The 25,697-nt window shown below is 46.8% G+C and overlaps 1 long non-coding RNA gene across 1 annotated transcript; it reads left to right on the top strand.

Annotated features, from left to right (window-relative positions):
* Window positions 1–143: 143 nt before the first annotated feature.
* LOC144102624 (uncharacterized) lies at window positions 144–25,059 on the top strand. Its single transcript, XR_013308224.1, has 4 exons — window positions 144–215; window positions 8,366–8,401; window positions 14,082–14,147; window positions 24,947–25,059. It is a non-coding gene; the product is annotated as an uncharacterized LOC144102624 (long non-coding RNA).
* Window positions 25,060–25,697: the final 638 nt, after the last annotated feature.

The raw sequence follows: 25,697 nt of genomic DNA, 5'->3' as shown, positions 1-25,697 counted from the left end.
AAGATCTGCTTTGCACAGTGCGAGATTGCATTGCAGTTTAACACGAGTTGTGGTCGGCTGTGTTACATGAGGTGAAAGACAAAGACGGCGTACCTTTCGGTAGCGCTCCTAGAAGTCCTCCGCAACGAAGGTTCAATCGGTCTATGGCCGAGGAGCTGCTCAAGATAACGCCGGCAGTAATCATTATGATAACGTGCTCCCGTGTATTCCAACAGGTAAGCTCGTTATTGACCACGTTTTCGTGCCTGCCGTCCTCCCTGAACGCCTACACCATGCTCAGGACTTCAAGAATGCCTTGGGAACTGTTGTGTATCTATAGGAGATTACTTCCATCGGAGAATTCCAGATGTCTCATGTCTGAATGGCGTTCCTGCAAATCGGTACAGCCTAAAGAAAAGGTCGTCTCATGTGGCGGATTGTTCGACAAGAAGCGTCGCTGCGGTGTGGTTGGCGCGGAACCGAAGGAACTTGACATCAAACTCCTGCGGGTTCCTGAGCCCATTAAACACAGTTTTACTAACTGCAGGTATGCTATTTTGTTTTTAGATATGCTGCAAATGACGCTAAAGAAACGGGTTTTAACCTTAACCTGACTACGATTTTTATGACATGTTTTTTTCGTGGACTTCATAGCGTGGGGAAAACGCTCATAATGTACCGCCAGGCTGAACCGCTTTTTTTTCACCCAGGAGCCATTGCTTTCGAATGATGCTCCAACCCAGGGTCGTTTGTGAAGAAAGCGACTTTCTACCGGAGTGGTTTCTGCTGCTAATGCGGTATTTTCCTTTGCCGCTTATAGTTGTGTTGATTTTCGTGAAGCTAGTGCAGTCAGCCGCTGAGTGGTTTTTAATTAATCTGTATATAGTTCCTTTCTCTACATACATAACCTACTGTAGTAATACCATGTTGAAAAAATAGCCTAGTGCTCTCGTGCAGTTGCCAGCGAAGCTGGCCTGACTCAGCCCCGCAACATCCCCTTGTGGTTTACTTTCGCGCGGTGCACCCTCCCACGAATTCGGCGCAGGAGGGGCGAGCTACGCGACTTTCCCTGGTTAGGTACCTTAACTAACTAGGGAGGGCGACACGGACGGCGTGATTGCAGAGCCGGCAGTAGAGCGCTCTCTCTTTAGCTGGGATCGTCGGCGCGAGCGAACGAGTCGCGCGCGGATTCGCTCTTCGCCAGCGGGGCGAGAAGCGGCGGGGAAACTTGCTCCCGCCTCTCGTCCCGTCCGGCTTCGGAGTATCCCTTGCCCTAACTTGGCGAACATTTGCTCGTAACAAATTTCCTGGTGACTCCGACGATCTCAATTCCTTAGCACATTTTGTTGCTAGCTGCCGTTATTGTTGTTGTCGCAATAAGTGACAGTTTATGTCAGCCAGTCTGTCGTTCTTTGTTCCTTCAAAGCAAGGCCCGCTTTGTGGTCGGCATGCGCTCGGTAGCGTAGGCGATCACGGTCCGGCGGTTTTGAACTGTCAGCCGCTATTAAGTGGGGAGTACACATTCATCTCCCTTACTCAAAATCCCACAATATATATATATATATATATATATATATATATATATATATATATATATATATGTATATATATATATATATATATACAAAGTTAAGGAAATGAGGGGCTCGTTTGATAAACTTATGAAGGTAGCCAACAGTCACCGAAACCAAGGTGCATAGGGGAATGCTTAATTTATTTCTATGTGTAGCGCTAACCAGTGGGATAATATTATTTAATTAATCAATAGCTCAAAAAAGATTACTTATAAAGGAGCAGGAAAAACAACCATGCCGCCGGTGGGATCCGAACCCGCGACCTCCGAATATCGCGTCCGGTGCTCTACCAACTGAGCTACGGCGACGGCTATCCGATCTGCTGCTCTCGTGGGTATTTATGTTTATTGGGTGTAAGCGAACCTTGAGAGTGTTCACCAGCGCCACCCTCGTCCGTAGCGGCGGACGTACACGTCCTGTATAACCGCGAGTGTGACGTAGAACGTCATCTAACGGCGAGGGCGGAAACTGTGCGAGAGCCCTCTTATGCTACCTATGGCATCAAGACTGCCAGAACCGAGACCCTCGTAAAGCTAATAGCATACAAAGTTAAGGAAATGAGGGGCTCGTTTTGATAAACTTATGAAGGGAACCAAGAGTCAACGAAACCAAGGTGAATAGGGGGTTGTTTTATTTTTTTATATGTAGCGCTAACCAGTGGGATAACAATACTTCGATTAATCTATCGCTTAAAGAAAACTAATTATAAAGCAGCAGATAAAGCACCCATGCCGCTTAGTGATCCGAACCCACGGCCTCCGAATATCGCGTCCGGTGCTCTATCAACTGTGCTACGGTGACGGCTGTCCAATCTGCGGCTCTCGTGGCTATTTATGTTTATTGGGTGTAAGCGAACCTTGAGAGTGTTCACCAACGCCATCCTCGTCCATAGCGGCGGACGTAGCACGTCCTATATTACCTCGAGTGTGACGTGGGACATCATCTAACGGCGAGGGCGGAAACTGTGCGAGCCCTCTAATGCTACCTATGGCATCAAGACTGAGAACCGAGACCCTCAAAAAGCTAATAGCATACAAAGTTAAGTAAATGAGGGACTCGTTTTTGACAAACATGTGAAGGGAGCCAACAGTCACCGAAACCAAGGTGAATAGAGGAATGTTTTAATTTTTTTTATGTGTAGCGCTAACCAGTGGGATAATAATACTTAAATTAATCTATCGCTTAAAGAAGATTACTTAAAAAGCAGCAGAAAAAACAACCATGCCGCCAATGGGATCCGAACACACGGCCTCCGAATATCGCGTCCGGTGCTCTTACCAACTGAGCTATGGCGACGACTGTCCAATCTGCTGCTCTCGTGGGTATTTATATTTATTGTGTGTAAGCGAACATTGAGAGTGTTCACCAGCGCCACCCTCGTCCATAGCGGCGGACGTAGCACGTCCTGTTATACCGCAAATGTGACGTGGATCGTCATCTAACGGTGAGGGCGGACACTGTGCGAAAGCCCTCTTATGCTACCTATCTCATCAAGACTGCCAGAACCGAGACCCTCGTTAAGCAATTAGCAAACAAGGTTAAGGAAATGAGGGACTCGTTTTTGACAAACATATGAAGGGAGCCAACACTCACCGATACCAAGGTGCATAGGGGAATGTGTTAAATTTTTTTTTATGTGTAGCGCTAATCAGAGGGATACTAATACTTAAATTAATTTATCGCTTAAAAAAGATTACTTATAAAGCAGCAGAAAAACAACCATCTCCTTTGCTCTCCTTTGAGCAAACAAACAGATCACGAAAGAGACAAAGAGCGAGCGACCAGACTCCTCCCGTCGACAGAGAGAAAAGAAGGGTGGTCAAATGAACAGACGAAAAAATTGAAAAAAAGAAGGGGAAAAAGTGAAAGCGTAGGTTAGCGCAAGGAAAAAACGCCGCCAAGTATTATTATTGAGGGAAGCTTAATTCGGCGGAAGCAAGACGTTCGAACACGAGGAAAAAAAAGTTGCATAAACAAGAAAAAAGAAAAAGAAATCAGCAAGAAAAGAACAACGAAACGGTAAACACCATTGCGCGCATATGCATCACTGTGCGACCCCCCCCCCCCCCCCCCCGGGTGCAGCTGTTAACAGTGCGGGTTTATGTGCCTCGAAAGCTTCAATGATGTCTCGCTGTATTGCTTTTATATACATACCCATAGGCTTCTCCCTGCCAGATCTTGGTGTCTATTGTTCCTGGAAAGGAGGGAATGAGTTAATGTTTTGGTTCGGCTTCTCGTACAAGTATTCCCGGAGTCTCAGATTGCGAGAAAAGTCGAAATTCTCAGCAATTTGTATTAATTATATCGGACTGTATATGGACAGACTTTCAGTCCACATGACAAGGCTGATTTTTCCTTCTTGAGACGAGCGTCTGAGAGGTTAATAATATTCACCTGAAGGTCTGTACCTCTTAATGAGTGAATACTTCTTGCAGGCTTTAGAGTGTAGTCAGGCTGCATTATATCCTTTCGTGAATGTGATGCCCCGGCGTACCCTATTTTTTCATCAAGCTGGATGTTATCTCACGAGAACTTTTAGCATTTTTAGCCCAGATTTGTGCTATTTTCCTGGGCTGGAAAACCTCAAGCTCGTCCGTCTCTATTGTTGAAAGTATCACGTTGTGGCGAGCCCGTCTCTGCTCAAAACCGACTGATGCCAACGCCTCTTCGAAGTTGTTTATAGTTATTGTGAACAGATTTATGAATGCGTTTAGCAGTTCTTGAGTCCAAGCTAGGCTATGGGCTTTCGGGAAATTATTTATTGACGGAGTTAAAGACACAAAAGACCTTTGGGAACCGCACCTGTTTCGAGGTGTATCTTGAGGGACTTTACGTGACGCTCGTGCCTGATTGGTTTGTACATTATTTTTCTTAACATTTAGAAATTCCGATAGTGTACAGCATCAGCTGAGGGGAGGAGGCGGAGGGGTAGGCTGGTTAGTTCGTCCATCAGCCCGTCAAACCTGTTTCACCTGCTGGGCGGAGCCGCAGCGTCGCCTGAGGTCATGCCTTGGTTTCAGAGTAGCAGGGCTTTTCGCACGCTTGTCACCAATGACAGGCGTTTGTTGACGTCTTTCCGTCGGTTTAACCGGAGTTTTTGTGGGAGTCATTAATGAAATGGCAGTCGAAATAGAGGTCGTCAGGGCGGAATCTATTGGCGCTTCCTTGGGTTCGCATAGATTTTTTTTGGCCGGGACTTTGGTGGAACGGAGCATTCCAGATTGGTGGCCACTGGCGATCAAATTGGCTGGTGACGGTGCCGAATTCAATGGCGCTTCCATAGGTTCGCTGGAATTGATTGCTGACAAGATATTTTGGCGTAGCTGAGAGATTGGCATGTTTGTCCATATTGTGGGGTGGTTACTGTTGTGCTGAAGTGGATGCTCCAGGAGCGGAGTGGGAGCTTTTCAGAGTTTTGGACCTCATTCGATTGTTATAATGTAGGTTTGACGCTGGCAGACTGCTTGCGCTGTCCGCTATGGCGTCCGTCGGAAGATTCGTGCGTAAGGCCTCTGAGTAGCACCCTATCTCGTGCCTCGGCGATGGTGGAAAAACAGTGACTTACTAGGGTGTTGGTTATGTTCCAGTCATTGACAACCCCGGCGTAGGTGGGAGTATTGGTGCGCTGTTTTCTGAGGCGGGAAGGTGGTCCAGCCATGGTGTCATGATGCGAGGCCGGATTGCGAGCACAATATTACGGATAGTCCATGCTAGTAAGAAGCCCCCCCCCCCCCCCCCCCGAAACTTGTGGGGGTCTAATCCGCAGCCACGATCATACAAGGGTGGAATGTCTCCAGTGAGTGGTGCAAATAGAACACATTATTAAATTTTGCACAGAGCTGGGCGATAGTGAATTAAACCTCCCAGTTCTCCTGTTGAACTGCTGCACCTCTCGCCAGTTGCCGAGCTGTCGCAAGCAGTTTGCGGCTCTCGAAAGGACTAGTGTGGCAAATAAAGCTTCAATGTAAGGTCGTTGGGTCCGAGTAATGTTCATTACTTCCTCATACCGCGGAAAGCGAGCATCCTGGTGGCGAGTTAGAGGGATGACGTGCAAAGGGCGTGAGGCGCGGCGACAAGTGCACGATCTCGATGCACGACAGTGACGATCCGCAACGCAGAAGCGGGTGCGACGCGACAGTTAACGAGGGACGTTTGTTCAGGCACTGTATTGGGACCAATATAGCACCTCATAAATTTTTCACATAACCTTGGAGTGCCCGCGGGTGTCCAGAGCAGAACCTCATCACCAAGGGAAAAAGGGACTGCGCGATGGGTATGGACACGACCTCTTCTACCTCTCCGACGGATGAAACTTGTTGCTGCAAAAGCCAATACCGTGCCCTTGCCGTCGGTGTGCAGAACTGTTGAAGCAAATTCTTCAAAATGGAAGAGGACATGATCGGATGGCAAGGCTTGTTTAATTACCGCAAATGTCGCCTCGCATTCGGCAGACCAAACGTAGTTTGTTCCAACAGTAAGAAGCGTGTGCAGAGGCGACGCGATAGACGTGAAGTTGCGGCTGACCCGACGAAAGTAGCATGCCAGAACAATGTAACTGCGAACATAACGTTGAATTCGTACAATCCATCTTTGGTGTAACAGCTGTCTGTTCTTTGTAAATGATGCATACGAATTTTCCACTAACCGTGTCTCTGGTGTAGGCCGGAGAAAAATTCGGCTCCTTGTAAGCAGTCAAGTGCATCGTCAATGCAAGGAATTTAATATACATCCTTGCGAGTTATCTTGTGCAGATCACAATAACTGACGCAAAAACGTACCGAAGCATCCTTCTTCTCCAGTAGCATGACTGGTAAGTACCACGGATTGGAAGATGGACGTATGATGTGACGATTGAGCCTGTCAGTGACATTGGCCTGCATAATCTAGCATTCGGAACCAGACCGTCGATACGGGCGGCAACGAACGATCCCGGAGCCCTCAGTGATGATGCGATATGTGGGTAACACGTTTTGGCTTAAAACTGAAGAATGTACGTCTGTCAAAGCAAGATCCGTGCTTCTTCAAGACTGCAGCCAAGGCTTGTGCCTGGTCTGAGGTGAGGTCAGGGTTGATGGTAGCGGTGTCTCACCAAACGAGGCAGATGAGAAAGCTGGTTGCGTGGGTTTGGAAAGAGAGAGAAGCATCATGGGCTGAGAATTTGTGATAGAAGCGACAGTAGGTTCTTGGCGAAGAAGAATAGGCTCAAGCGTAGTGTTTGAAGTGGCCAGTAGAGAAGACCCATGGCAAACACAAACAAGCAAGGATACAGTAAAACCTCCTCGGAGCAGACAGCTCGGACACGGAACTACCATGGCGTCCCCATCGGCAATGTGGTCGAAGACAATTGTAACGACATCGGCGCCGCCAGTATTGATGACATGGTCAGCGGCTGTAATCAAGGGGCAATGCGTCCATACAGATAGGTCACAGACGACGGTTCCGCAACCTCGAGGGATGGTTGGCCGCACGTTTAACAGTTCACACTGTTGTAAGAAAATTCCAGCGGCGAATAAGTTGATGAGCACAGGAAGAGAGCACAACAAGTTCGACGTGATGGCGGATGTCTTTGATAGTGATCGTTGCTTTACGCTGTCCAGTAGGGAGTATCGGAGCCTCATTAGCAGCAAGCAAACGCGGACCGGAGTAGGGTGTACAGACTTTCTTCAAATGTAAACATAGGTCAGAGCCGACGACGGAAAGGGCGGCGCCGGTATCAATTAACGATCCCATAAGGGCTCCTTTAACGTCTACAAACAACACATTCCACGGGGCCAGAGGAGGACTTGTAGGATGTGGTGGCGGTGCGAAATTATCTCCGTAAACTGCACAAGTCACTTTTCCGGGCGGCGTTCCGAGGGCTGAGGAGGTGTGTGAACGGTCGATGAAGAGCGACGGAAAGGTAATTGGGTGTGGCGGCGCAATGCACCGATGTTCGAAGCTGGGTCACTAGGTGTCGGCGGGGAAAGGAAGCTACTATGATCGGCATATGAAAGACAATGGGAGTTGAAAATGTAGCAGTTAAACGCATTCCTGCATTAAAATACTGGTGCCAAGGCGCACAACTCCCAGCAGAATTTAATTGGTTACACTCATTCGAGGTAACTTTTTTTAAGAAAGATGGTGCAGTAATTGCCTCAAAAATCTCAATGGACATCTGAACCGCGCCATAAGGAAGGAATAACGAAGGGAGTGAAAGAAGAAAGGAGGAGGTGCCGTAGTGGAGGGCTCGGGATAGTTTGAACCACCTGGGGATCTTTAATGTGCACTCACATTGCACAGCACACGGGCGCCTTAGCGTTTCGCCTCACGGAAACGCTGCTGCCGCGGCCGGGGTAGCACCCGGAAACTCCGGATCAGCACCCGAGCGCCCTAACCAATGAGCCACCGCGGTGGGTCAATCCGTAATTTGTTTATGGGTGGGGGGTGCGGGGGAGGGGGATTGGGGTACGCTGGTACACAAAACAAATCAATGATGTTGAAGTTAAAGCTTCCCTTGACTACATTTTCTATGTTCTTTTAGTTCTTGTTTCTTAAGTTTGCTTAGAATTATCTAGCAACAAGCCCTGCTACCCAATCTTTTAGGGGGCGTTGATTTTATGCCCCTTATATTGTGCTCTTCTGGTTGCAGTACGCCAGTCGAAATTTTCCATTATTTTTCTGGCGCCCATCAAGGCTCCACCTTCAGTTGAGCGGTTACGAAGAGGAAGTGATATAGTTAGATGCAGTTCATATATATACTACACAAATGAAATGAAAAACTGCGGTTTAATAAGATGCGGTTTCTATATTAACTTGTGCTTCTTATCTTTCAGTATTTGGACTGCCTCCAGAGAGCTTTAACTAACAAGGTATGTTTTTACTGCACAACCCGTGCACTCTAGACATTTTCGAAACGACACCTTGGAATGAAGAAATTTCATTTTTAATTTTGCTATAAATGGCTACAAATCTGCACGGCTCTGCTCAAACCGGCAATGTCGAGAACTTCAGCAGATCTCCCAGCGCTATACTTTCAGCACTGTCAGCACATTGCGCTCATAAGACTTCTGACATACAAAATTAGTGCCACCATAATCTAAGCGCTTTAAAGACAGTTTCTAGGTGTCTATAGGCTCGATGAGGAGTGTGGCCGCCATCCTATTAAAATTCATAATATGTTTCTATAAGAGTATGGTGTGTAAAATAATGAAGTACAAAAAATAACTATTTACAATAAAAAAAAACCATTTTGAATGAAATCGACGAAACCTGCGATGTGACAGGTTCTGCAGGCGAAAGCAACATAGATTTTATGGCTCGCAGCTGCTCTTGAAACGACATCGAGATAGTTCGTGTTTCTATGAAACAGAAAGGAGCGTGCGCTTTGTGGTAGGGGGAGACGCTCCTGGCTATATATGACACCGCTACGTTGGAATAATAAATGAGTATATGCGGCCAGGCTGAAGTATACAGTTGAGTGGTAGAATTCAGGGGTCCTTAGTCGTGAAATATTACAATGAGAAAAAACTGTATAGCGCTTATCCGCACTTCCTTACTCCAGGTTCCATGCGAATAACGAACAGGCGAGAAATATGCGGTACGGTCTAGAACAACGAGTTCCCAAGAGTGAAAACTTTTGAGTGAAAGTATAGACGACAGAAAAACTTGCAAAACGTCGACCGTTCGAATAACGACTGCAAACCTAAGTACCCGTACATTGCAGCCACCTGCACTGAGCATTCAGTCATACAAGGCCAAAAGAAATTGTACCAACCTAGGTCATATGCAGGCAGCAGTAATGACAACATATTCCGTCCCTCCAGATAGGCAGAACACGCTGATGCATTTTGCACCATTTTCTTCGATCCAGGACGGTTTTACGAACTTTTGCGCATTATCCATCCTAGTGCTCAGCTATAATCTCTATGCTGTAAAAAAGAAAACTCGCAGATCAGAAATTTCTATAGGAATAAGGCGTAGATGTTCTAAATATAACATTTTGGCACATAACGGTCAAACTTTTTATTCCTCCTCACTTGAATGTTTCGGATATGGAAGTCTCTTCATTTCTACTCACATGAGGGGCGAAGTGTCCCCATGCAAGGCTCGCAAGTGAACGAAATAAAATAGCTCTGAAACACCTTCTGAGCAAAGCAGATAAACTCGCTCCTTCACTACACTGTGGTGTCAGTGAACACCTCTGCGAAATAATACACTTCTGCACGCAGCAGGAAACCCACAAGTTGGCGAGCCCTTTCCGGCTACATTTTCCTACTCGCACACTCCTTCGTTTTATGTGTCGGCGAATGTGGTTAAGAGATTGCTATGGGATAGATTATTTCACACGTTACACCGCTACCATGACCGCGGCCAATCAGCCGCACCCCTTCGACTGATCAGGAAGATTTAACCGCGGTGAATTGCCCCACGCTTCGGCCACCAGCTGAGGAGCCGAGTGCGGGGAGACGGTGGCAGGGCGCTGAACTTTCACCCCACGAAAAAGTAATGAGAGAAAATGGAAAGGCCCGACGAAAGTTAAATTGAAATTTTGACTGCGAATAACTCACTTTTTTTCAAAACACACTAAAAAAATTCCTGCAGGAGGATAGTTGCGAAGTGGCGTCTTTAACATCCCGTATACACCAAAATAATACTGAGAGGCACTTTCAGAGCCACTCTAAGCAGCCAATTATTTCGCTGCTAACGGCCTTACCGCCAGAACATCGTCAGCTAGGTTACAAATGTTATTCAGATTTTGACCATTTCTATGATGCAAAACTTTAGGTTAACTTTCATCGAACATATTCTTTGCCTTTAGTGTTCAGGGAACAACCATTTTTCACGCTGTGCGACATGCCGGTTGTGAAGGAGTACCATATTTAGCCGATAAACATGGTTACTACACAAATGTGTAATAAGGAATTAATTACCCATTGGTGTTTACCCAAACGCAGCCATACAGCTACAAAGTAAAACAATACAAGTTCCAGAGAATCTTCACTAAGAGAAATTCGTCCTGGCCAGGGGTTCGCACCCGAGACCATCGCTTCACCGGAGCAGTCGCTCCTCCAACTGCGCTAACCGGGGCGGCTAGTACATGGTAGGGCGAAAGCGAATTGATCGATAACGCGGAGTGGGAACAGTGTTGGTCAAATCTCGCCCTCTTTCTCTTATTTCCGTATGCCGCAGCTACTGTGCACAAGATACTAGTACACGATGCAGAGACACTCACCTTTTTCTTCCATTTTGATGTATTTTTATTTCAGTAAATCTTTTACGCATTCAGTGAACAGTAACGAAAAAAAATAGCAGAATCTCCTTAGCTACTAAAGCTATAGACTGTTGTGCTCCCTGCGGTCGGGGAAACCGGATTTGTAAATTGAAAATCCGTGTCTAGCAGCTCGTGAAGTGACATTTTCTCTTAATCAGTGGAAGCCTTATCTTTAGCAGAAGTTGTCTTGTCATATTGATGAACATTATACTTGTCTCGAAGACATGCCTGTATTTAGATACGTCTAGGATAGCATGTGTTGACTAGTAAGACTGAAAAAAACGGCCAAACACCGCGTCCGCTTCTCTGACGTGGTCACGCATGTCAAAGCGGCAGCTTTTATTTCGTCAATGGTGCTTTTACAGCTCTGAAAACCCATTTTTTGTATACCTTTCAAAATTAAAATATGAAACAGAACTTTCACCTCATGCCGCTACCTTCCTATTTGCATCCCTGGAATGGAGTTGGCAGTAATATTGGAGAATAATTTTGTGACCTTCCTTCCAAGATATCTCAGTAGCAAAGAAAAAATGACCAGTTTTCAAACACTTCATACGAGTGCCAAGTTATTCATCCCGAGCTTTTCTGGGCATCTGCAACTAGCGCCATCTGTCGGCTGCCAGTAGCCAAATGACTATTTTATGTGAGGATATTTAAATCCTCCAAATATAAAAAATAGGACTCGAAAAGACTCTGTGCAAACTTGTTGATTTTCACGGCATACTTTTAGTCCGCGCTGCAAAATCTTATCAACTAAATGCTTCCATCACTCGCGCCGACTACTTCAGACGGCCATTTAAGATCAATGGGATCTACAGAACCTTCGAAATCCCCGCGCTGCTTTTGTGCGGTCAGCGCCACTCGTCATGTTGTTACAGCCGTGCAGAGTACATGCGCTGGTAGAGATTTCCTGAGCTTGTATTCACTCCTTGTTCTTCCTACTTTATTCATTCTTTGCTGTGGCGAAAATCCTATTATTTCGGCAGCGCTCGCGCTACTGTGGAAACAGGCTGCAGTAGCTTGCTAATATATGCAGAGGATCTTCACATTTCTTACGTAAAGAGGCTTCCCTAACATAATTGAAAAAAGCAAGCCCACAAACCGCAACTAAAAAATGTCGGGCAACTGAGGCCTAAGTATTGTTAATGCGGCTAAGTGATATCAAAAGACTGCTAAAACTTCACAAATGTTCCCTTAAATCTGGCCCAAGCCATGAAATCAATTTACAATAGCATCGAGAAAGACAGATGGGAACCACGAAAGAAGCAGACATATCCTTTTGACTTATAACTGATCTTAACTGGCAAAAAAGTCTTCCACAGCGCTTACTGAGATTCTGCAAGCGTTCTAACCAGAATGCAACCGCGCGTGGTCATGTCATGCCCAAAACGTGAAGCTTAGTCTATTTAAAATATAATATTCAAGCGACGAGCCTGGCCAGCACCAGCAAAGTGCCTAACAGAGCGACGGGGGCATTTTTGGAATTTTTTAATGCCGGAAGGCTTCAATAGGCGTAATAAAAACTTACAGGGACGCATAATTAACAACTGCGCAGTAAACACGGTAAAAAGGACGCCAGGCAAATGGGAAGGAAAAATATATATATCAAGAATTCTACAGTAAGCCAACGGAACCGGCATACAAGCCGCGAACTATGTGCGCCTGTGTCCAAGAACAAATGAAGCCCTCTGGCCAGAGGAAGATAACCCTTATTCATGCCATCATTTGAGATAGGCACCCTTGAGGATATCAAGTTCATTTTGTGTCTCCAGAATTACGCATGCAATACTCTTCCACTGCTTCTCTCGCTAATTGGTCCTGATGCCTAAATAGAATGACTGTAGCAGAAAAAACCGGGGTGCAACCACACGAACGATGGTGCAGGGCGAGGACAATGAGTGACTTTGACGAGCTAATGACGCTGAAGATGATGAATTTTTATGACGCAAGGGCAGCCTTGGCCAAAGAGCGCCATGACACAAGTTAGTTTTTCATTGCGCAAGGTGGAGTCACAGACCCATTTCCCAAGCTTTTCACCCTAACGCAGCCGAGCACCAGGCAGGGGAAAGCTTGCACCCATTGTATCACCGGTGTACGCCCGTCGGCACTGGGGATCGAACCGCGAACCTCCCGCATGCCAGGTGGATGCTAGAACCACTAGGCCACCGCTGCGGAACGTTGACAAGTTATTATCGCAGTAGCTGGAGTGTTCCTGAAGCCTTTTAATAATGCATCGTAAGGTGTGACCAATATACAGAGCACCGCAAGAAAACGGAAACCTCTAAACAACTCCAACCCTGCACGAAATGAACTTTGAACGATGCTTGACGTGACATGCACTACTTCTACCACGCAGGCTGATGTCAGATCGCCTTGTCTGTTGTGAACAAATGCCACTCTACTTATTGGGTGTCGAAAAAAAAACAACCTGCACGCCGTATTTGCTCCCTATCATCTTTAACCAAAATGAAAACCTATGGACTTTCGGTACAACAGCAACCTTTTTAGGATCACCGGGTATCTGTTGCTGTGTTGCGCACCCTTTCACCAATTTCATTGCCGTTTCACGCGTTCTGGTTATAAGGGCATCAGGATAGAGCCTTTTCCGGCCTAGCCAATTCTTCAGAGAAGCTATCTTTGATCAGGTGGGCGCATAACCTGTAACCGGCTGACCGGACATAATGCAGCACAATACTATCCTTTACTAGCTTTCACTGACCTTGAATGGAAGTCTGAAATTTGCTCGCAAGATTAGCAATGTGTTAGAAGAATGTTCTGCTTCAGAAAAGCAAAACTATTTTGGCTATGACTGCCAACAAAGTGCACATTTACAGTAACATTATCAACAAAAAAACATCTAATTCCAATGGCTTTGCGCAGTTTTGGTTGTTCTTCTTAAGCGTTTTGCCAACGGTGAAGAAATGGCGGCTTTAATAGGTGCATTGTGTGAGGAGAAATAGTTTAGAAAGCCTGCAAGCACATTTTGTGGATTTTAAATTCACGTCAACTTTGAAACGATGTCCCATGCTTGTACGTTCTTTTCAAGAATGCAATTGGCTTTTTAACTAAGGCACTACATGAACGGTTCCTTGCTAATTGAGGAAACTCATTAAAAGATATTAATTTCATGCATTCCTATAGGGCGTGACCCCGGCTGTTAGGCAACAACGGTGACAGCAGCGCCGCTGTATCTCGGTAACGTTACAGATTGGTACTGATCCGTACAGCAGTACAGCAGTATAAACACTCTTTTTTGTATTGCTCATTTTCTCCGACAGAGTGCTGATGCGTACATAGTGGACGAGATTCCCTATGTCCCTGGAAAAGGAACGCTCGGCCTATTGGTGAGTGTTCTGTAAAGGGTTTTGCTGTTTCCGTAGATTTGTATCATCCTCTACAATTAGTGCTTTACGGAAGTCGAAGACAAAAAATTTCCATCAGCTTCGATGTAGTTCTAAATCTTCCAATGTTTTTTATAGCCGTCGATCTTGAGGCTAAAATATGGACGCCAGAGTATGAAGGTGCGGATCGGGAACAGATCTATGGTTTCATGAAAAATTGTTTACATAGATGTAGCTTTCAAGCCGCTTTCTGCACATAGCCTCCAATGCCACGAAAGGGGACATTAGTGAGGCTGGAGATCGAAGGAACGAATTCAGTAACAAATCATTACGTGCTGGTAGGCAGTCATCACGCATCCAGTGGTTCTTTAACGTATCGAGTTCTTTGAAGCCATTGAGTCTTCTCGATAATAGTTTTTATAACCTTAGATGGAAGCAGCTTACCTGCGGGCACTAAAAATTGAAAAGCAATTTTTTGAAGTCTTCGCACCAATCATGAAATATCAAAGTTTAGCGCCTCAAAGGCAGGAAGGGGAAAGCTTCTGGCTCGTGCGCAAGCGGTACACAACCTGGTGGCATGGGGCCTAAACTTAACAGGTGCGCTCATAGTTTCAAAGCCCAAACGTGGAATTTGAAACCATGATTCTAGGTCAAAACGACCTTTCTCGCGATAAAATGTCATGTACAGGCCTCCTTTCGGTGGGAAGACTATTTGTATTCAACCGAATAAGCACGTATCACCGCAGGTGCACGAATCACCGCAGGCTGTAATAAATAGTGATTGTATACGTCGGCTGTTTCAGCGAACACTTTACATATAAAAACTGCATGACACGTCGTTCACCCCTTGAAATTAGTTTCATGCAATGAAGGCAAAAAGACCAAAGCAGAAAAAAACCAACACCAATACATTTGTTGCTTACTCATGTAAATCTTTCTAAAAAGCTTATTTATTACTTATACAGAAAGACGTGATAAGGAACGTCTTGCAAAGCACAGCGTCGCGAACAACCAGCGGTACAGTCGAGGCACAGACCAGAGGCTGTGGTCAGTCCAGAGCCCGCACGAGGGATGGAGCGTTCGGCGCTTCTCCTCGTCTTCTTCGTTAGGCGCAAGCCTCTGAAGATTCCAAATCCGAAGGTCCGTCTTACAATTCCCTCCGGGCGAAAGCGCGCCATCCTGGTAGCCTAGGTCGATGTGACGACGGTGAGGTCGTAGTATCTTTGAGGCGGATCGTGTGGACAATGGCGCGGCCTCGGCGACGATGATCAGGGGATGGCGTAAGGTGTACGATGAGGTAATTGACGGGGGATGTCAGCTGAAGAATACGGTAGGTTCCCTGGTACTTGCTAACAAGTTTGGAGGAAATGCTGGAACCTGAGGAGGGTACCCAGAGCCAGACCAAACAGTCAGAAAGGTAAGCGGGAAGAGGTGCAGGGGGTCACGGGTGCTTTTCTGCTGCTGCTGGGCGTGAAAAGTGAAGGACCGGACAAGCTTTCGGCATTATTCGGCATAAGTTGCAGCTTGAGAAAGAGTTGTCAGTTCGGAAGCATCAGGGTGGTAAGGTAGAATGGTGTCCAATGTGCAAGAAGGCACACGACCGTACAGGAGAAAGTACGGAGAGAATCCGGTGGTGGCTTGAGCAGCGCAGTTACAAGTGTATGTGACAAAAGGGAGAACCTGGTCCCAGTTACAAAGGTCGGAAGCAACATACATGGCCAGAATGTCGCCGAGGGTGCGGTTAAAACGCTCAACTGTGCCACTTGTCTGGGGATGGTAGGCGGAGCTGGTGCGGTGAGCGGTGTTGCATTCCTGAAGGAGAGCTTCTACAACTTCTAAGAGGAAGGCCGGCCCTCTATTACTGAGCCGCTCTTTGGGCGCACCATGGGGAAGAATGATGCGATGGAGAATGAAGGATGCAATGTCGTGGGCTTTAGCGGATGGTAAAGGCGACGTTTCAGCGTAGCGTGTAAGGTGGTCGATGGCAACGATGACCCAGCGGTTCCCGGTTGGTGTGCTGGGAAGACGGCCGTAGAGGTCGATGTCAACACGCTCGAAGGGCTGCGCTGGGCAATGCAACGTATGCATAGGAGCGGCGGGTCGGCGAGGCGCATGTTTTCGTCGCTAGCATGCTGTGCAGGACAGAACGAACTGGCGGACATAACGGGCCATCCCACGCCAGTAGTACCGCTGTCGTAGACGGGTGAAGGTCTTCAAGAATCCGGCATGGGCACAGTGGGGATCATCGTGGTAGGAAGAGCAAATGAAGGAACGCAGATGTGTTGGAACGACGAGAAGCCAATTGCGACCATCCGGGAGGTAGTTGCGGCGGTAAAGAAGCTCGTCTAGGATGGAGAAATGGTGTAAATGGCGACGGAGAGCACGGGAAGGAGGTCGAGACGATTGGCCAGATAAGAGATCTAAGAGGCAAGTGATCCATAGGTTTTGCGTTGCTCGGAAGCCATATCAGCGGACACAAACGTCAAAGAAGGATATACAAGGCACTGCCTCAGATGGCACAGGGGAACGTGAGAGGGCATCAGCATCGGCATGTTTGCCGCCGGAACGATAGATAACGCGAATGTTGTACTCGTGGAGTCGCAGAGCCCTGCGCGCCGGTCGACCAGAGGGATCTTTCACAGAGGACAACCAGTAGAGGGCGTGGTGATCGGTGACAACGTCAAAAGGATGCCCGTACAAGTAGGGGCGAAATTTGACGATCGCCCAAAGGATGGCTAAACACTCCTCGGTGACAGAATAGCTGGCTTTAAGTTTTATGAGTGTCCGGCTAGCGTAAGGGAAAACGTATTCATCAAAGCCTTGCATGCGCTGACCGAGTACTGCACCGAGGCCGACGCCGCTGGCCTCACTGTGGAGTTCCGTCGGAGAACGAGGGGTCGAAGGGACGCAGAATTGGTGGAGTGGTTAGGAGGCGACAGAGTGTCGTAAACGCTTAATCACAGGCTGTCGACCAGGCCGACAGGTCGTGGCTGGAAAGGAGCTCGGCCAGGGGTCGGTGATAGTGGCGAAATTGCAGACAAAGCGGCGGAATTAGGAGCAGAGGCCGACGAAGCTGCGGAGGTCTTTTACAGAAGTGGACTTCGGAAATTGGGCCACACCTCGCAACCTGGCCGGGTCTGGGAGAACGCCATCCTTCGACACATGTGCAAAAATAGTGAGCTGCCGAGCTCCGAAGCGGCACTTTTTCAAATTGAGTTGGTGGCCAGCGCCGGCCAGGCACCGGAGAACAGTCGCAGGGCGCTGGAGGTGAGACGAAAAGTCCTTTGAAAAGATCACAACGTTGTCTAGGTAAAAAAGGCATGTGTGCCATTTGAGTCCTCGGAGCATGTTGTCCATCATACGCTCGAATTGGCGGGTGCATTGCAGAGGTCGAAGGGCATGAAGTTAAATTCATAGAGCCCGTCAGGTGTGACGAGTGCAGTTTTTGGGCGATCGGCCTCCACCATCGGCACCCGCCAGTAACCGGAGCGCAAGTCCAGTGAAGAACTCATCGACCTGCAGGCAGTCGAGGGCATCGTCGATACGGGGGGAGAGGGTAAACGTCCTTGCGTGTAATCTTGTTCAGACGAAGGTAGTCCACGCGGAACCGGATGAAACCGTCTTTTATCTTGAACAGGACCACTGGCGATGCACACGGGCTGTGCGATGGCTGTATCACGTGGCGCTTGAGCATATCGGTGACCTTATCGTCAATGATGTCGCGCTCAGCGGCTGACACTCGGTACGGACGTTGGCGCAAAGGGGCATGGGTGCCAGTGTCAATACAGTAAGTAACTGTGGTGGTGCGGCCAAAGGAAGGTTGCTGGTTGTCAAACGATGCTTGAAAACGGTGCAGAACGACGACAAGCTGGTCTCGTTGATTAGACGTCAGGGCGGTGTCGACGGAACGGTGAAAAATGTCAACAGAAAACTGATTGGTGATGGGAACAGGCGTAATGGCGCTGATGTGAAGGCCGGCCGTGCTATCGACGAGGGTGTATGCTGTGGCGGGATCGAGAAAGGCAACACTATGAAGCGATTGGCCACGGAGTAAAGTGGAAGGACAGGGATCGGGGGCGGGCAACCAGATGGTAAGATGGGGTCGCAGGTCGCTGGGGTTCTAACTGCCGGGATTTTGGCCTGCAGACCGGGGCAGCAGGTGAGGGCCGCGACCGCACCACGGCCTCGGCGCACGTCAAAGGAGGCATGATCAGGGGTAGCTGAGGAGGAGGTGGCAAGACTTCAGCGACCTGATCCTCGATAACACGCTGTAGGTTGGGAGTGAGCGACGGCGCAGGCATAGGCGGGCAGGTAGACAAAGATAGCAGGCGTGCGACTTCCTCACGCACAAACTCCTGGATGCGTTGGATGAGTGACTGTCGGGCCAGAGCACCGTCCCCTGGGAGAGCCAAGCTGGAAAGTGTGGCCTCCTGAAAGCCTGCACGTCGGCTAGAAAGGCGCTGTCGGCGCCGCTCATCGAAACGTTGCGAATAGCCAATGACACTCGAGACAGTCTGGAGATGTTTGGCGACAAGCATCTGGAAGGCATCATCCTCAACGCCTTTAATAATATATCTGATCTTGTCGCCCTCATAGAAGGGTTGACACGCTTGTAGGGGTCGACGACATCTTCTATATAACTGGTGAAGTTTTCACTGGTTTGCTGGGCCCGTCTTCGCAAGCGCCGCTCGGCGCGAAGCTTTCGCACTGCGGGACGGCCAAAGACTTCTGTAAGACTCCTTTTTAGAGCTCCCCAGCTTGAGATGTCAGCCTCGTGGTTTCGAAACCAGAGACCGGCTACGTCGCTCAAATAAAAGATAACGTTGGTGAGGTTGACGCTATCGTCCCACATATTGTATGCGCTTACGCGTTCATAGGAGGCTAACCAATCCTCCACATCCGTGTCATCTGTGCCGCTGAAGGTTGGTCGGGTCACGCTGCCGCACGGCGCCGAAACAGAAGACAGCCGGCGGAAGCGGTGAAGCGACTTGGAAGACGGTCTCAGGCATTGCAGAGGCGGTAGGCTGCGCGCGGGTGCGAAGCTCCAGGGCGAGGGAATCGTTGGCGCCTCCACCACTTGTAATAAGGAACGTCTTGCAAAGCAGAGCGTCGCGAACAACCAGCGGTACAGTCCAGGCACAGACTAGAGGCAGCGGTCTGTCCACAGCACGCACGTGGGACGGAGCGTTCGGCGCTTCTCGTCGTCTTCTTCGTTACGCGCCAGCCTCTGAAGACTCCAAAGCCGAAGGCCAGTCTTAGAGTAGCATCACTCACAAATTTCAGGTCCTTTTTCCTAATAAAAATGGCTGCTCTAAGTTCCTGCTCAACATGTTCAAGTCCTCTACCTACAAGAACTGTCTCCTCAAGAATGGGCCTGCAGGAGCGCATTCCTTACGACCCATTCTTAGTCAGCTATCTGCATTGCAAAAAATAAATTTCAACACTACCAAAAATTTTTCAACGTAAGCTGTTTGGTGCAAAATTATGGCTTTAGCGTCATAGTATTACCAGTGTTGTCGGACACCAGAAAACTTTGTGAAACGTCCAAAGTAGTAAGCTTGTTACCTATTTTTGAATAGTTAACTTTTTATCTAGTTGAGTTGGGCGCCCATTTGCCATTAGATATTTGTAGCCGGTTTTAGTAGTAGCCATATCTGTTTTTAGAATTTCGGAGCCAGATTACTCTTGATGCTGTGCCCCGACAAATTTTGGCTTTTGAAATGTGGGAAGAGCTATGAAGGACAAAGCGGTAGATGTCTGAACAACCGCCTCTGAGAGCGTTGCAATAATGTGTCTGAACGGCGAGAAGGGTTTCTGGACGCACACTGTAGGAAATGTAAGAAAAACAGTAAAGATGAAAATGATAGCGATTCAGATTAAGAGTTTGTGGGTCGGTCTGCTTATCAAGACTGCTCTGTTAACGCCAAAAACTGTTGCCAACTCCCTCGAGAGATAACAGAGGCTCAAATGATATACCAGTTGGATGGGTCCTCCTTGGCCAAGCCATCTATTGCTCTTACTTGTAAGAAGCGGTTATATTTGCGCCAACATAAGAATGGGTCACCTACTGCGCATGTGTGATAATTTCCTAGTTTTTCAGTTATAAACACTGGTCCGAATTTCGAAACAAACTGTTGCAAGTCAGCGCTCGTGAGTTTCATACGTCTTCCTTGTGTCCACGTCTTTATTTGCGCTGTATATTCCCATCATTTTTCGAGTAGTTACGTGCACTGGAAGAGTTTACAAGGGGGGAAAGTTGGCCGAGTTGGTATCGATTCATGAAAAATGGAGCGCGAAAACAAGACGGTGGACGAAGACAACACACAGCACGACCACAACCTTTGCTGGAAGGGTTGCTTTGCCTGCATGCTTTCGAAAGCCATGTATTTTTGCGCGATGCAGCCAAATTCTTCAAACTGCAGTGGCAAGCGTAATCGGGATTTCGAAGTTGTAAAACTGATACGGCTTTTACTAACGACTGGCTACAATCTTGATTGCAACCAGTTGTCTATTTGTGATATTTAAAAAAATTATCAGAGATTAGTTAACCAGCTTGCTACTCAAGACAACCCACTGCCTTTTACGGTGTCCGCCAACAGTGGTAATGCTATGTCACAAAAGACATATTTTTACCCCAAAATTCCTCTTTTGAATTTTTGAACTTTTCCCAAAAACATCTTGTAATTCCGCAGGTGAAAAGGCCAGTCGCATGTTAAAGGCAACACAGAGATTTGCAGTCTCCGGATGGAGAATGCTTTGAGGCGTCAGCTAAAAAGTGTTCTATTCCTCACTACTATAAAGGGCGCACTGAGTTGCTCTTAGAGCTAGAACGATGAAATATGCATCTTGTCATTTGTCCCTGCAAAAGTAAACAACATCCAGGTGGTTAAAGAGCCACCTTCACAATCTGTCGCCTACGAAGTGATGGGCTGCACATACAGAACGGCAAGGTCAAGTCTGCCGCTCGCAATAGGATTTTATGACGACCACTTACACCAACTCCTGGCAGATGAATCTTCGGAAACTATCTTTTACTCGAGATCACAAACTACCCGTACGGCTCAGTGAGCTCCATGATATTGTCTTAGTAATATTTTGCTCGGCACTCGTCAGCAATTTCCAAACCAGACTATCACACCGTCTCTAATTCTGTACTGAGCGCCATATGTCCATAAGCCCTTCGTTCTAAATAGTAAACCGGAGTCTATACCAGACTAAAGTGTCATATGTGTCTTGGCGTTTTTGGTCTTTAACCTGTATGTCGCCCAGCTGCCAAGCTCTTCTTCAGCGTGCTGCTGAAAAAGCCTATTCAAATGCATAACATGGACAACGGCATCGTACAGACTTCACGGATGTAGAGCTGGGCACAAGTACACATTCTCTTTTTCAATGTGAAGGAAAAAGGTCACGTTATGCTCTGGTCTCAACGTCGATGTAAAATGAGAGCACATTAGCAGAAGTTTCGCTCAATCATTCTGTCAAACCAGTTGTCGGGGGCGGTATGACGTTCATGGAGTAGCACGGTGTTCAGCCATGAATGCACTCTCCCTGTAGATACTGAAAGCCCTGGTAATTCATAACATAGAGCTATATGGTCTACGAAGAATTATGTGCCTGCTAACGAAATTGCGTCCAGAGGACGTGTTTTGACGTAGTGTTTTAGGTAGCTAGCATCAAAATAACCTTCTCGTACCTCGTGTTAAAAGTCGGGAACGGCCACAAGGTGTCCCTTCATATTGGTTGAATGGGTCGGGACAGTAGTTCTGCTACCTTCAGAAGATAAGAGGGTTCTGTTTCTCGTGCCGAGTGGCGCTAAAAGCATTGTCATATTCTTATATGATGTTCGCATCAAGTTGAGGCCTGCAATATTGCACTGGAATCTTCAACGCATACGGTCTGCACCGTAACGTCCATAGTTTGGTCCGTCGTGGGAAGGTTCATGAGTTTCTATGGCAGATTCGCCCCTGCGATGATCAGAAGCCTCGTGCAGCTTCCAGAAAAGTGGTATTCGCCAGAATTTTGTTCCGGCTCCAGAGTGATGACAGCTTGCACGTGAAAAAGATCACTGCTCTCGTGTTTGCACCACTGAGAATTTCCTTCAGTTATATTATGTGAATTCCGCGTTCTTGATTGGCGAATTACACTGCCCAGACAGAATTCACGGACACATTGCCGTTGAGAGCGTGTTTTGATGCAAGATTCTGAGATGCAAGGTTCATGAGTTTCTATGGCAGATTCGCCCCTGCGATGATCAGAAGCCTCGTGCAGCTTCCAGAAAAGTTGTATTCGCCAGAATTTTGTTCCTGCTCCAGAGTGATGACAGCTTGCACGTGAAAAAGATCACTGCTCTCGTGTTTGCACCACTGAGAATTTCCTTCAGTTATATTATGTGAATTCCGCGTTCTTGATTGGCGAATTACACTGCCCAGACAGAATTCACGGACACATTGCCGTTGAGAGCGTGTTTTGATGCAAGATTCTGAGAAACGAGTGAGGTCCAAGCAAGTGCTAGCGTTTGGTTTCGTAAGTTACGGTTATGCTACTTTCCTGAAGACGCAGAGTTTATCTCCGCTGGTAGCTGACGGATGTTTCGGTAGCTAGGTGAAGGTATGCTCGCAAATTGAGAAGCTTACTTCGACTCACAAGCTACGAAGGTGTTTTCGTCGATGTGTGTGAGGAATGGCGCCGTGTACATAAGGTGTTGAGAATTTTTAACTGAATTTGGTTGCAGTGCCTGACACTCAAAGGTATGGTCTGCCTTTCTCACAGAGGTCAAAGGTTATGCGATCCGAGAGAAGCCTTTTACGAAGCGCCAGTAACCAGAACGTTATCCGTGAAATCAGCTGGCTGCTTTTGTCTGTGCGGCAGCAGACTACTGGCAGCATGTGTTTCCTTCGCATCTGGCTAAACTAACTCTTCATTTACAACATGCCTTGCACTAATTACGTGCCCGTTATGTTATTCTGTGGCAAAATATTTAAAGATTTGTGTGCGAACACTTCCAACCTCCTGTTTAACAAAAATAGCATAAATGGCTAAATAAGTAAGAATTCACGCAAAGTGCTGACTTCCACGCTCTAGAAATTTAATCCATTTTCTTTAAAAAATTATACATGTGCGATTGTGTTTGTTTTCATCCAAAGCAGCTTCCGAAATAAAAAATCACATGTTGTCACCTTTAGAAAATGTTCCATCGTGTGAGAAAAAAAAAGGGTTAAAGCACCAGACAGCAGTTCCTAGGCGCAGCGTAGAACTTTGCGACGTCAATATTTTTTTCTTGTTTCTAAAAGCTTTCATTCTGTCCATCATGAATTTCATATTCTTCGCAAAAACATCATTTCGTGAGACTTTGTGAAAACAGCGCTATACTCGTCTAAGAAATGTTTAAAAAGTCGTGCTCAACAGCAGGCACCAGGACGCAAAGGGTTATGGCTTCAGCTTCGTTGTAAGTGCATTTATAATTTCTCAGGTGAAGCAGGAAAGCTAACTGTTTGAAGCACCTTTTCCAGACGCCGGTTATAGATTTCGAATATTGAGGTGAAGAGCACAACGTTGTCAACATACACTAGGCTTGAGTTGTGCTGATGTGAGGAGCTTGGGAAACAGACGTAGATCTAAAGCAGGAGTAGAGACCAAAACCATGTTTTGCATTTCGGATCTGCACTGCCAGTGTTCGTGAGTGTCTGCAATGTTTGCAGTGCCAGCAACTAGTTATTAATTCGCTCCTGCCTCAGAGTTTTTCGCTTACCTCGATTTCCTGTGGTTGTTGTCGATGTTGTATTTCTACTAGGTTCGTTTGTGATCGATGTAAAATCCTAATAAACACTTTAGAGCACTTTTGCTTGTGCCTTTTATACTACCAGTTTTTTAATCTACTACTATGTCTAAATGTTTGCTACTAAATGCAAATAGCGCTCATATGTGTCGTGTCGTCGTTCTCTCGCCTTGTGCTCGTCGTCCTTTAGTGCTAATTTCTTTCAAAGAAATGTGTAACGAACTAGCAAAGCAGCAAGTTTTACAAATAGTTGGCATCAATGAATTTTGCTAAGAGGTAATGGCAAGAGTGAAAAGCAGTTTGGAGGTTGCGCCGTGGCTTTTAGTGGTTGGATCGGCCGGTGGCATAAACCAAATGCCATGCGGTTCTTTACTACCGCGATATTGATTAGGCATATGTTAAGAAGCAGTCTAGGGTTTGCATTTTGCGCAACTTCCGCTATCGTCTAACGGCGGTTCGCTTAATTGCACGCAATATTTAAGTAGTCCTACTCATTTATGTCCTCCAAAACTTCGATCGACGGTTTCATCTAGTCGATTTTTTGAGAATCATTCAAATAAGCAGAATAGCGCAAGTCCAATTTTTCAGCCCATTCCAACAATATCATTTCTTGTTGTGTTACAAAATTACGAATTAAACTACCCACCTAAAGTTAGAAAACCAAACTAAATACCGCTAAGAGCTAAACAGAAAAGCCACTGCCACCACTCGCTCCTTGAAATTCTTGCCGATCCAACTATGCAAGGCAGTGTCTTTTCCTAATGCAGCCGCACTAGCAAATGACACTGATGGTCTCAAGAAAACAAAATTGACAGTAACTCAAAGCCCTTCTTTTTTCGTTGGCAAGTACGTAGTGTCTGAGCCATGGTGTTTCTTCGATTGAATACACTGTTTAGGAGAGATAGATCAAAATCATTGAGGAGAACAGGGTCTCCCCTCTGAAGAAGGGCCCATGTCAATCAGCACACTTGTTTGTTTCACTTCTATATTTTTAATTGGCCTTTTTTCTTTGTTTTTATCATAACAGACCTGTTTTCGAGAACGATACGGCAACACATCCTTGGAGACCGTAACAGACAGCAGGGCTTACATGATGAAGGTCATCAATGAATTCGGTTGGATGTAAACCGCGTTCTGCACTCTGACATTGACCTAATAAAATATGCATGAAATATCAGCTGCCACATTACATTTGATGTGGTATTGTCTGTGGTGTTGCCGTCCCGAAGCAACAAATGGACTGTGAGAGACGCTGTTGGGGACTACTCTGGATTAATCTTCACAAGTTGAACTTTGCCAATGCGTAAGGGGTTTTTGGGTTTCGCCTTGATCTAAATGCGGCTTGCAGCGAACACTTTTGCTCTAATGGGATGAAATATGCGCCAAAAGCCAGACGAGTACACAAGCGGACACATGTGACACTGATATAAATAAGCATTTTCTTGTGTGCCGGGTCTTGCTTTATGCATATGTATCAGCAGCGCGAACACAAAAAGGAAGAAGGAGAAGATAGTGCAGAGCGCTGAACTTCCAACTTTTATTTGAACGAAAACTGAACCGGCATTTATATACACACACCAAGAAAAGCCCACCTGAGGGAGTGGTCAAGCCACGCGAACAAACTGGGACCCACACGATTTACAGGGCATCAAAAGATAACAGGAATCACAATAAACGAAGAGATCAAAGATATGGAGCATGAATGACATGTGTAAACAAAATGGAAAAACAGGGTTGAGTATGCGCGAGTGACAAAACAAAGTTGAGGGCGCGATTTT

Source organism: Amblyomma americanum, chromosome 8, assembly GCF_052857255.1.
Source record: "Amblyomma americanum isolate KBUSLIRL-KWMA chromosome 8, ASM5285725v1, whole genome shotgun sequence".
Lineage (NCBI taxonomy): Eukaryota > Metazoa > Arthropoda > Arachnida > Ixodida > Ixodidae > Amblyomma > Amblyomma americanum.
This window is presented reverse-complemented; position numbering and strand designations above follow the sequence as displayed.